Source organism: Mus pahari, chromosome 3 (assembly GCF_900095145.1).
Source record: "Mus pahari chromosome 3, PAHARI_EIJ_v1.1, whole genome shotgun sequence".
NCBI lineage: Eukaryota > Metazoa > Chordata > Mammalia > Rodentia > Muridae > Mus > Mus pahari.
The window spans coordinates 146,282,346-146,294,712 of record NC_034592.1 but is presented as its reverse complement, the minus strand read 5'-3'; the positions used below and the strand labels follow the sequence as shown (position 1 = coordinate 146,294,712).

General features: G+C 45.0%; 1 protein-coding gene across 2 annotated transcripts in view; it reads right to left on the bottom strand.

Moving 5' to 3' along the window:
• Ywhab (tyrosine 3-monooxygenase/tryptophan 5-monooxygenase activation protein beta) overlaps positions 1-10,491 on the bottom strand; it is a 23,617-nt gene extending 13,126 nt beyond the window's left edge. Inside the window, exon 1 of one of the 2 annotated variants that reach the window (XM_021193268.1) lies at positions 10,254-10,491. The gene's annotated coding sequence lies outside the window, so the exon portion shown is untranslated. Of the gene's footprint in view, positions 1-9,737; positions 9,915-10,253 lie in introns of those variants that run through there. The other variant, XM_029536359.1, reaches the window with a different exon arrangement.
• Positions 10,492-12,367: the final 1,876 nt, after the last annotated feature.

Genomic DNA, 12,367 nt, shown 5'->3' with positions numbered 1-12,367 from the left:
TCTGAGTTCGAGGCCAGCCTGGTCTACAAAGTGAGTTCCAGGACAGCCAGGGCTATACAGAGAAACCCTGTCTCGGAAAACCAAACAAAGAAAAAACAAACAAACAAACAAACAAAAACAAACAAAAAAACCTTTTTAGAAACCAGCCAGGGGGCCGGGGGTTGGGGGTGGGGTTAGGGATTTAGCTCAGTGGTAGAGCACTTGCCTAGCAATTGCAAGGCCCTGGGTTTGGTCCTCTACTCTGAAGAAAACAAAAACAAGGAAACCAGCCAGGGGGCCGAGGGGGAGTGGTGGAGGTGGAAGAGCGAACGGCTTAGCAGGCTGCTCTTTCTGAGGACCCAGCTGGCTCCCCATATCTTGAACTCCAGCTCCAGGGGATTAGACACCGGTTTCTAAACTCTTCAAGCAAGGCCCCCAACTCTATAATCTTCTCTGAGGAAGAAGCTGTACTGGGGAGTCCACCAGAGATTTGGCATACTAGTAAGTGCTTTACCACTGGACTACGCTTGCAGTCCTTGTTGGTGTTTTGAGACAGGCTCTCAACCATGTAACCCCAGGGCAACCTGGAACTCTTCTATCCTCCTGTTCATCTCTCTACTGCTGGGGTCACAAGAATATTTCACAATACAATCCTAAAAGCAACTACAAATGCAGAGCTAACTCAACCAAGCAATGTGAGTCAACCTCACCTCCTAGTTTTCCAGTCAGAGCTCAGTCAACATTTGGAGAAGTCATTTCAGAGTAGCCCAGCAAACACAACCACTCAGCTATATAGTCTATATATTCTTTTAAAATTTTATTCCAAATTAAGAAAAGTTGAAAATGATAACTTTACAAGGCAGTCCTCTGCTATATATGTAGCAGGGGCCACAGAGCAGCGCATGTATGCTCTTTGGTCAACGGTTTAGTCTCTCAAAGCTCTGAGGTGTCTGGGTTAGCCGATACTGTTGTTCTTCCTATGGGGTTGCAATGGTTGGCTGTAAGGATCTGCATCTGTCTCAGGCAGCTGCTGGTAGAGCCTCTCAGAGGACAGATAGCCAAGCTAGGCTCCTGGCTCCAAGTACATGACATTAGTAATAGTGTGGGTTTGATATCTGGGTGCTTCCCATTGGGCCAGTTTCTAGGTGGCCTTTCCTTCAGTTTCTGCTCCATTTTTGTCCCTTCATTTCCTTTAGACAAGAACAATTCTGGGTCGAAAATTCTGAAGATGGGTAGGCGGCCCATGTCTCAAATAGGGGCCATATCTATCTACTGGAGGTGGTCTCTTCCAGTTCCATCTTCCCACTGTTGGGCATTTCTGCCAAGATCATCCCCATTGGGTCCTGGGAGCCATAACCCTGCTGCCTGGGACTCCCTAGAGGTCCCTCCCTACACTGCTGCATATTTCCATTCATTCTCCTAGCCCTCTGGGCTTCTCTCCTTTCTCCCCTGCCATACCTGATCCTGTTCCCCTTTTCCCCTTTTCATCTCCCACCCAGGTCCCTCCTTCCCTCTGCCTCCCAAGATTATTTTGTTCCCTTTTGTAAGTGGGATTGACGTAACCACACTTGGACCTTCCTTCTTGTTAAGCTTCATATGGTCTGTGAGTTGTATCATGGGTATTCTGAATTGTTTGGCTAATATCCACTTATCAGTGAGTATATACCATGTATGTCCTTTTGGGTCCAGACCCACTCAGGATGCCTTCTCTGGCCTCAGTGGGAAAGGGAGATGCTAGCAGGGTGAGGTGGGAGTAGGTGGGTAGGGGAGTACCCTCTCAGAAGCTAAGGGGAGAAGCGATGGGGTGAAGACCATGTGGAAGGGGGAACCACAGGAAGAGGGCAACATTTGGAATGCAAATAAATAAAAGAGAAAGTAAAAAAAAATGGTAACCTTAGCTTTTAGAATCATGAACTATGTACTTCCAAGGAAAAGAACACTTTCAATTGTGAGAAGAGTAAGCTTGAACACAATAACTTGTTCTACTATCTACTACATGGCAAGAACCCCTCAACTTATAGAACACATGGTGCTCTTTTCAGAAAACTTACATAGTACCAACAGGAAACCATAAAATGCAATTAAGCAATCTCCCCCTACGTTATAACCTCCTGCTTCTGCAGTGTTAAAAGTAGGCATAGACAACAGTCAGATAAGACAACACACACCAAATGCTCAGAGAGCACTCAGTAAAGGCGCATAGGCGAGCAATTCTCAAGGCACTTCACCTTAGGAAACAACTGCAGAAATGACCAGTATGTCCATGAATTCTTTGGATGATTCACGTGAAGGAGCAGAAAAGAACTACCAGCAGTGCACCCCCCTGCACCACCCCACCCCCACACTCGTGTGGAACACAAGAAGGCAGCACATATTTAAAGCGATACCAAGTCTCATTGGAAAAGCACCAACTCCACTTAGAAGGGACAGGTTAAGGGCTGTGTGCGCTGGGGCTGAGGGAGCGCTCAGCAGTTACAGGCACACACTGTTCTGAAGAACCATCTCTGGAGCTCACAATTCTGCCTGTTAGTCCAACCCCAGGGGACTCTGGTCTCACACACATGTAAAAAAGAAAGATAAAAAAAAAATCTTAAAAAAAAAAAAAAGAAGAAGAAGAAGGCAGGTGTCCCAGCTCCTTCTGTGAGATGGTAAGAGAGCTACCATGGGAAGCTATAGTGGTAGACAGGAACCCAGGCGCCCAAGTGCGAATGGACGGGTGCAGGCCGACCACACTCACTGATGCACATTCCAGTTAGAGCATCCCCAGCACCACCCAGCAGACCAGAGCTGATGAAAGCAAGCACGCCAAGCTACCTACCTCCTAACGCAAGCCAGTGGGACCAGTTGGTTGGTGGGTGTTATCCTGAACAAGCGAAGCACTCCTGGCTCTCAAAGAAAGCTACTCGCTGAAAAAACACCTACTCTAAAAGTGACTGTGTGCCACTCCACACACAAAATGTAGTCTTGTAGAACTCCAGTCTCATTCAGCAGGCATAGACGCTGTGCTGGAAACAGAAACCACACATCTGAAATACGACAGTCCTATGTCCAGCAAATACTAAATTGTAAAGAAAAACCAAAATCCTCTTTCTTGCACAGCAGTTGTGGAGCTCCATGTTGTTTTGAGCCGGTCTCATGTAGCCCAAATTGAACTCCTGATCCTCCTACCTCCTATTCCCGACTGCTGGGATTTCAAGCACGCCCAGCCTCCATCTTTCACATCGTGTACGGGCGTCTCGTGTACTAACTATGCCCAATGAACCAACACTTAAAGCCAGGGTTAAGTGCTACGTCCAAGATGTGAACAAATAACATGCACCACAATAAATCGATCTGCTGGCTCTACGTGATCAATCCAAAGACATATGCTAATTCTGATTCATAAAGAGACTGACCCTATGAAGAGATTATAATGAAGCCACTCAACCCAACTTATCTCACTACAGAGACACCTCCACCTCCATATTCACTACTGCTGTAGCTACAAAACCTGAGAAATGAGTCAGCCCAGGCGTCCATCTATTGAACAAATATACTTGAAATGAATTTCGTTCTGTTGTAAGGAGTTCACATGAAGATGGATGAAACTAGAAAATACTATTCTAAGTGAGGTAATCCAGGCCCAGATCCTAGTTCTGACATTTTGGATTGTGTTTTTCAGTGTCTGTAGAGGTTGGAAAGCTTAAAAAGGGCCCATGAGTGGGAGAGGAAGAGACCCTAAAGGAGGAAGGGACAATATGAAAATAAGCTGTGAGCTGAATAAACCTTCTCCTCTACATGACTTCTGCCGTGTGCTCTATCACAGCCACAGAAACTACAACAGAACACCGACTCGGAGATGAGAGGTGAGGCCCACTCTGAAGGAAGGAATTCATGACAGGATTACAAACCTGATCGAAGCCCAGCGCTAAAGAGGTTCTAGGGCCTGGGGGGAAGCTACTACTGTTGTATTATTAAACAAACATTTTGTCAAGCCACCTTTTAAATTTCTAGGCTTATTCCAATAGATTAGTATTTAACACAACCTTGGACAGAGATGCTTCTTGGGCAGTGAGTGACATCGTGTGGTTGTTGCTTTTGCACTCAAAAACTCGGCCGGGGTTCCCTGCACAAAATGGAAATGGGCTAACATTCTAGAGGTCCCACCCATCCCTAGCTATTGGCAGTATACAGATGTGGGGATTCATTTTGCTTCAGGAGTGTAGCTACTGGTTAAGTCATCTTATGATCCAGTAAATAGCACACACCCATGGGGAGGGGATCTCCTTATAAGGAGACCACAGAGTGATACCAGTACAACTTTGCACTGTGTTCAAGCAGTTGACTTACACATGAGAACTCAAACTCTTTAGCCTATAGTGGTCATTTATAAATTGTAACTGTTTAAAAATAATTATCTACCTCCATTTAACTAGATTTGAAAGCACACAGAAGCAAACATGGTGACAATTTGAAGTAAATTACTGTTCCTAGTCAGTATCTATGTATGCTTCTAAGGTTATCTGTGGGAATCAGTGACAATAAACACTACTTCTTGTTGCCAAAAATAATTTTAAAGTGTTAAATCATCTATAGCCATACTAACTACCCAATCATTTATAAAGAATACTTCTAATGTGTGATACTATTGTTTAGGAGTCTCTGTAAGCACTCAATTAACAGCACTGACACGTATTTCACAAAGTTAACAAGGGTCAATGAGTAAGAAACACATAAATATGCATCTCATTTCTTTTAATCTATCCAGTTCTCTTTACTGAACTGAAAAAATAGTACATTAATTACTTATGCTTATCTTTAGAATGTGACTCTTAGGGTTTACTGTTAACACCTTTATTGGTACCTTTGGTGGGCAGCAAGCTTAAGTTAGGAATCCATACTAGTATCCTTTGGACATCCAAAGTGTAACTTATGCCCTCCACACTGAATTTCAAGCCACTTGGTCACCGATGAATCTTTATCTATTTTTTTAAATGTATGTGAGTACACTGCCGCTGTCTTCAGACACACCAGAAGAGGGCATCAGATCCCATTACAGATGGTTGTGAGCCACCATGTGGTTGTTGGCTCAGGACCTCTGGAAGAGCAGCTAATGCTCTTAACTGCTGAGCCATCTCTCCAGCCCCCACTGATGAATTTTTAAAAAGTGAACAAGCTATTATTTCCTATGTGAACAAATGCAGGTAGGCTATGTTGGAGCTATAGAACACAAACCATATATATAGCCTATCTTAGACTATTTTTTTGGTTCCTGTTGGTCTCACTCTATGACTAGTTGGCTAGCATTATGCAGCCTAGCCTAGCCTCAAACCCTTAGCACTTCTCCCACCTCAGCCTCTTGAACGCTAGGGTTAGAAGACATGAGCCATCACATGCAGCTGGACTTCCCAGAGCACTACCTCAGCTCAGCTCAGGACTAGGCTAGGCTCTCATACTTAAGAGACTCACACTGGATTCCAACAAGTCCCTAAAATACTTTCAAATAATATCCTCCATACCAAATGTATCAGGTACCCATACAAAACCCAACTAAAAAGGCTATCAACATTTATGGTCTACTGAAATGGGCAAAGCACTTAGGAATTTATATTGATTCAGATACCTGGGATCCATCTCAAGAGACAGACAGAGTGAGCGCACACTCAGACCACAGGTCAGCTTTCGACTGTCATTTCTCAGTACTGTCCTTGGGTTTTTATTGAGAAAGACCTTTCACAGAGACCACCCACAGCACTCCAGGCATTCTCTGCACATCCCCAGAACTAAGCTGAGATATGCACACATCATCTGGCTTTCCCACGTGACTGCTGGAGAGAAGACACAGGTCTTTATGCTTGCATAGTAAGCGTTTTACACAAAGCTACCTCCTATTCCCACAGCATTAATTTTAAAAAGTTGATGGTGGCAAGCGCCACCAAACAGCTAAGCTATTTCACCAGCCCCTCAACATTAATTCTTTTCCCAATGTAGCAATCTTTTTAAGATCAGCCATGACTCCCAATACTTAAAGTACTACTGTTAACTGTTGTGAAGAATCATGTAAAGTTATACAGCATACACTCTTAAACCCTAGTCAAACTTTCAGATAAGCTTGAATTTAAGGCTCTCCCCATGAGGACAAACAATGACAGACCAGGCTCAGATCTACTTTAATTTGGCTCTTCATCTGTGTGTCAAGGCCATTCAGAAATAATTCTTCTAGTTGAGCCTTTAAGGAAAACAATGAAACAAACAACCAGAACAGGAAACTTACATAATCAAGAACTGGGCAGAACTTGAAGTAAAAGTCTACCTACAATCTGCCAGAATAGCTTGTTTCTGTGAGGCCGCTGATCACTTTCATCTCACTGCAAGCATTAGAAACATTTAACCACCTCCCGAAAGCAGCCTCCAGGTTGTTTTTAGCAGACATATCACAGAATAGAAAAGCACTTCAAATCCACCTCTCCCTTTACCATTCTCCTTAGGAAAAACTCTTCAGAGGCCAGCTCCAAGTGTCTCTTGTTATGAAATGCACATCTACGAAAATCCTATTCCTGTGGTGAAGATAGATCTAAAGTTAAAGTCATTATGTAACTATATGCTCCTGGCCCCTAACGCGTCTGAATTCTTAACTCCTTAAGTAATGCATAAACCAAGTGTTTTGTTTTTTGTTTGCTTGTTTTTGAGTCAAGAGTCTTATTGTATAGTTCTGTCTCTGCTGGAACTATGAAGAATGCTGTCACAAGGATTGGCCTGCTTCTGCCCCCAAGTGCCGATATTAAAGACAACCAAGGAGGGCTGGTGAGATGGCTCAGTGGGTAAGAGCACCGACTGCTCTTCCTAAAGGTCCCGAGTTCAAATCCCAGCAACCATATGGTGGCTCACAACCATCCGTAACAAGATCTGATGCCCTCTTCTGGAGTGTCTGAAGTCAACTACAGTGTAATTACATATAATAAATAATCTTAAAAAAAAAAAAAAAAAGACAACCAAGGATCTAAACATCAACTTACAATGAAATTATCGTTCCTAGAGTCCCTCACTCACACACCTGCTTTTGCCTGATGCAGCTGACAAAGCAGGAGCACAGTTCTTTCAGGATGCAGTAACTTCTCTCTCTACTCATAGAGGGAATTATCTCCCTTTTTTCCTTCTCCCATACAAAATCTAACCTAAAATACTATATAGTAGTATGGTTAGCAACCACAAATGGTTATGTTAAAATATAGTCTGCAGTTTTCTGATGGACTTTCTCCCTAGTATAAAGCAAGTGCTAGAAAAACTGGCCTTTTTAGCAGCTTTCATCTGATATATACCAGTAATATCACCCTACAAATAAATGGCATTGTATACTTTGACAACAGCTAAAACTGGAATCTGAATACATTAATATGATGCTTGTACAAGTAATTGTGGTCATGGAATACATGTTCAACCACAAGTTAAATATATCATTACCCAGAGTCAAATGACCTGTGTCTAACTCCTGATTTCAGCATTTAAGTCTGTGTTATATAGATGTGTATCTTTGTAAAAATTCTCATCTCTGCACCTCAGTTTCCTCATCGGTAAGATGGAGCCAACAGCACTTACCTCTCATTGGTTGTAGACTGAACTGATGCTTGTGGAGCTTCCAAGGAAGCGTAGCACACACCAAGTGAGTAGTGTGATCATGGGCTAGTACCTGAGGATACCTCGGTAGTAATAAGTCACACAAGTAGCTTCTGTATGTTTCTATACTCTAGGCACATATGCTATACCTAATCAGAGTGTGAACTCATGTACATGAACAGTAATAAACAAGATAAAGGCAGATCGATGAATGTAAGTTACAGTTACAAAGGAGTTGCAAATTCAGTTGTGCTATGCACTTCACCCTGACTATACATAACATTGTTCTGTATTTCTTCGTTAGCTAGAAGAATAGACTTTACTTTCACCATAAAAAAAGACCAAGTCTGAGATAGGCTATTTAAGCATTACACAATACATACAGGGGGTATATCCATTCATGTTCAATTTATTAACTTTATTTGTATTAGTATCTGTATCCCAGAAGTTTAATTCCATCTTCTGCCAGCACACATCGAAAGCTGCATTACTAGCCCAGCACGGAGGTGCACACCTGTAAGTTCAGCATCCAAGAGGCAGAGGAGAGAAGACTGGGGCAGTAAGTCAGAGCTTAGGCTGGGCTACACGACAAAAGAGGTGGGGAAGAGGGAAACAGTTATCATTTGTCGAGTCCTGATGAGAATTACTAGATATTCTACATGGAACACTTATATCATTTTTCATAGCAAGTGGAAAAAATAAGATTGCATCTTATCAGAAAGGGAGAAAGAAAAGACTGAAGTCAAGGATTTAAATACAACAAAACCAAAAGCTTGTACTTAACACAGTCTGCGAAAGGTCTCAGACAGTGGTGGAGACAGGGAGGCTAAGAAGCAGAGATGAATTAATTCCTGAAGATCACAGCTAGAAAACAATAGAGGGAAGAACGGAATCAAATTCACCTAACTAGTGCTGTTTTTGGATCTACAGCCAAGTGAGGAAAATGTACTTTTTGCAGCAGCCCAAATCTCTGGGGATTCTGCCTAGGGAACAAGCATCAAGGGAATGTGCTCAGCCTCATTTCCACACAGGCTGCCTCCTTGATCCATACAGCTCCAGGTCTAAAACGGCTTCAATATAACCCAAGCACTGCATGATGGGAAATGGAAGATAACAGGGTAGGAGCCATACTCCAGGGGCTGACAGTCCATAAATACTTGCCACCGATTAGGCCAAATCACCTCATTTCTTATAAAGGCTTCATCTGTAAGATGGGTGAATGGTAAGGCAGAGGCTAAGAAAATAATTTAGCATTTAGTACTGGATTTCCAGCCTTTCATTTCTTAGGTCATGCTTAAAATTCTAACTTGGGTAGGGATGAAAAACAAACAAACAAACAAACAAAAAACCAAACCAGTATTCTCCTGCTATATAATGCTAAGGACATAGATCATTTAAAAAAAAAAAAAAAAAAAAAAAAAGAGGACTCAGGCAACACAAAGAAATGGAACGAACTGGAGGCAGTCAAGAGAAATCCACCAAGAACCCAGTAATATTCGTATAAATTTCCAGCAGCTAGATGTGAGATGCTGAGTAAGCACGTGTTCAGTCCCATAAACGTATGTCTGTATGGTTTCACAGGAACACCTGAGATACAGTGAGAAATGTAATTTTTCATATTCTCTTAAGTGCTACACCTTTCTGCACAGGCTCCTGTGATTTTACAGATTTGTAACATCTTGCCAGATTCCACCTCCCACACCAGGCAAGTAAAATCAAGAGTCGAATGCTATCTAGTCTCACCAGAGAAAATGTACTGAAGACAAGGACATAAGCCATGCATTTTTTTACAGAGGTTGGCAAATTCTCACCAACGCTGCCACCTTTGGAATCCTCGAGGCACGCATGTTCTCCATTTGCAACAGACCCAGATGCGCTCATCTTGCAAAAAAGGGTCCACATCTCGCCTACTCCTTCCTCAAACACTGAGGTTACTAGACAAATTTCAAACAATATAGAACATAAATACATATATATGTATGTATATATGCCATCAAAAATAGTGTATGGATGAATTTGGGGCACGGACACACGAGATTCTGGCAGTAAAAGACGACAAATATCAAGAGAAAAGATTCAATTCTCAGCCTGATCTTCCCCCACCCCATTGGGAATCCGGTTTGAGTCAGTGAAAGATTCAGATAAATCCATTTCTTATTTCAAACCTCAATCCTGCTGTCAGGGAATCTTGGGTCCAGCTGGGTTTCTCACACCAGCGATGATGAAATAGCTTTACTGCAAAGTGGGAGAGGGATTCGCCCCAGCTGTTGCCAAGGTTAAACCCTTACTCATCCAGGGGAGTGCGGCAGGGGCGTCGCGGCTCGGGAGCTCGCCCGCCTTCGACTAACATTTCAATTTTTGAAAGCCACAAAGAATGAGAGAGGTTGACAGGCCCAGAGGGATGGCCCGGGGCACGAAGGGAGCAGGCAGGGGCGGCGCCGAGCAGAGATGGTGCCGGAGGGGGGGGGGGAGCCTGCGGCCCAGCGGTCCCCAGCCGCGCAGGCCCGGCCGCACCCCGTACGGCGCGCCGAGAGAGAAGCCCGGGCTTCCCGCGGAGGCGCAGGCCCGGCCGGAAGCGGGGAGGGGCGGCAGTGAGCCTGGCGGCGACTGTGAGCCTGGCCGCAGCCGCCGCCCGACAAGGGGCTTTGCGCTGGGGCCCCTGGGAGCCACGCCGCACTCACCGCGGAGGACTGGAGGGAGCAAAGGCGCTTCCGGGAAGATCGGAGGGCAGCGACTGCGTCCTTCCCGGGCTCACTCCTCAGGCGGGGCTGGCGGCAGCGGCGGTGGCAGCGACCGTAGGGGCAGTGGCGGCGGCGGCGGCGGCGGCTACCCGGCTCCGGAATCGGCGGCGGCGGCGGCAGCGGCGGTGGCGGCGGCGGCAGCTGCACTTCCGCTCCGGCCACCACTTCCGCTCTAGCCCAAGTCCCGCCCCACCCAGAGTCGACTCCTCATTGGGTGAAGGAGGCACGGGGTTGCTCCGTCCTCCTGAGAAGGGCGGTGATCGCCAGGAGGAGGGGATGTCAGGGACGGCCAGGAGGGAGCGGTCGTGGGAGGACGCAGGGCCTGGGTGGGAGCGAGGAGGGGGCGGACGCAGGGAGAGGAAGTGGGGCGGGGGAGCAGGAAAAGGAGGAAGAAGAGAGGGCGGGGCCGAGGTGGCCGCCCCGGGGCTGGGATGTGTGAGAACAGGGCGGGCTCGGGGAGGGCAGGGTTCGGAAGCTTGGAGCGGTCTTGGGCGAGCCTAGGATCGGCTGTTCCTACCCCACCCTGAAAATAATTCTCACGGGGTCGGAGAACCTAGCGGTGCTATTAGCTGTGCGTTAAGGGAATGCTTGTAACTAGCGGAGGACAGACAGGGCTCAGCCCTCCATTTTCAGTTAGTTCACCTTTCAGTCCTAAAAGGTACTTACTGTTCTTTTCCTAGACCAAGGAAGCTTCATGAAGTGCCAGGAACAGAGCATTCCCCCAAGGTCTTAATAAAAACAGGAAAACAAAACAAAAAAGCCCGGTGTGCATCAGTTTGTTGAGATTTCCCTGGTCCCCAAGTACCCTTCAAAGGGAAATCGTCAGAGACAGAACCCTGGGATCCAAACGGCTTTCAGTGTTACCTAAATTTTATTAATACTTCACTCAAGTCTGTTGACCCTTAAGCCTAGCCCTTCAAAATACCTCTACCACCACGCCTTCGTTCATTTTCCACAAATTCCGTGTGGCAGCTTTCTAAGTGCTGGGGAGTACAGCAAGACTTGCATCTTGAAGCCTACAGTCTGTAGAGAAAGAACAAAGTAATAGGCCTATGTCATTTCTCTTTTGCCCTCACTTAGCTTAATGATAGACTTCAAAGTCACCCTCTTGACTCTACGGCCCTGCCCCCCATCAAATACCAACTGGTCTTTTCAATGTCATTCTGTGTCTGTTACTTTGAAATCCATCGCTGATGGCTCAGACTTAATAGTTCCCTGAGTGAGACAATCAGAGCTCTGTCCTTACCCATTATCAGCACCCCAATTCATTTATATAATGTACTGTTCTAGAATGAATAAACAGTTTGAGATAGCTGCTGTCTTAGGGTTTCTATTGCTGTGATGCTGGGGAGGAAAGGGTTTATTTGACTTCCAAATGATTCATTATCAAAGAAGTCAGGACAAGAACTCAATCAGGGCAGGAACCTGGAAGTAGGAACAGATGCAGAGGCCATGGAGGGATGCTGCCTTGCTCAGCCTGCTTTCTTATAGAACTCAGAACCATAAAAATCAGATTTCTATGGACAGAAAACTGCTGTCTACCTTTCTCTATGGCAGCCAAGACTATGGAGTGGCGGTTTACTTCAGATTGGGTGTGTATGCACAGACTTTCTAGGGTATAAAGGTCCTTTTCAAGTCTGTTGTACAGACATTTGTTCCTTAGATGCAGACCACATCAGTCCTGAACCAAGTACAACAACTTTTAATTTGAATGAGATTAAGAGTATATTGTGTAATATATATAAAAAAAACCCATGGATTTTAATCAAAACCACTGAACTAGAACACTGGATGGGTTTCTTAATACCACAAGTACCTCATGGGGATTTGTCTTTGGTAGACCAAAGACCAGTTACGAATCCAGAGTCTGTTCAGAGTGCAGTAGCTCTAACATGAGAGGACAGTCTTTTGCCTCCATCTAGACAGTAGCCTAATGGGTTAGAGGCTTCTAATGATTACACCACAAATTACATCATCGGTACATGGAGTGAACAGAATTGCTCTTTGTCAGGCCTCCCCTAGTGCCTGCTATAGGGTTGCATGGACTCAATCCT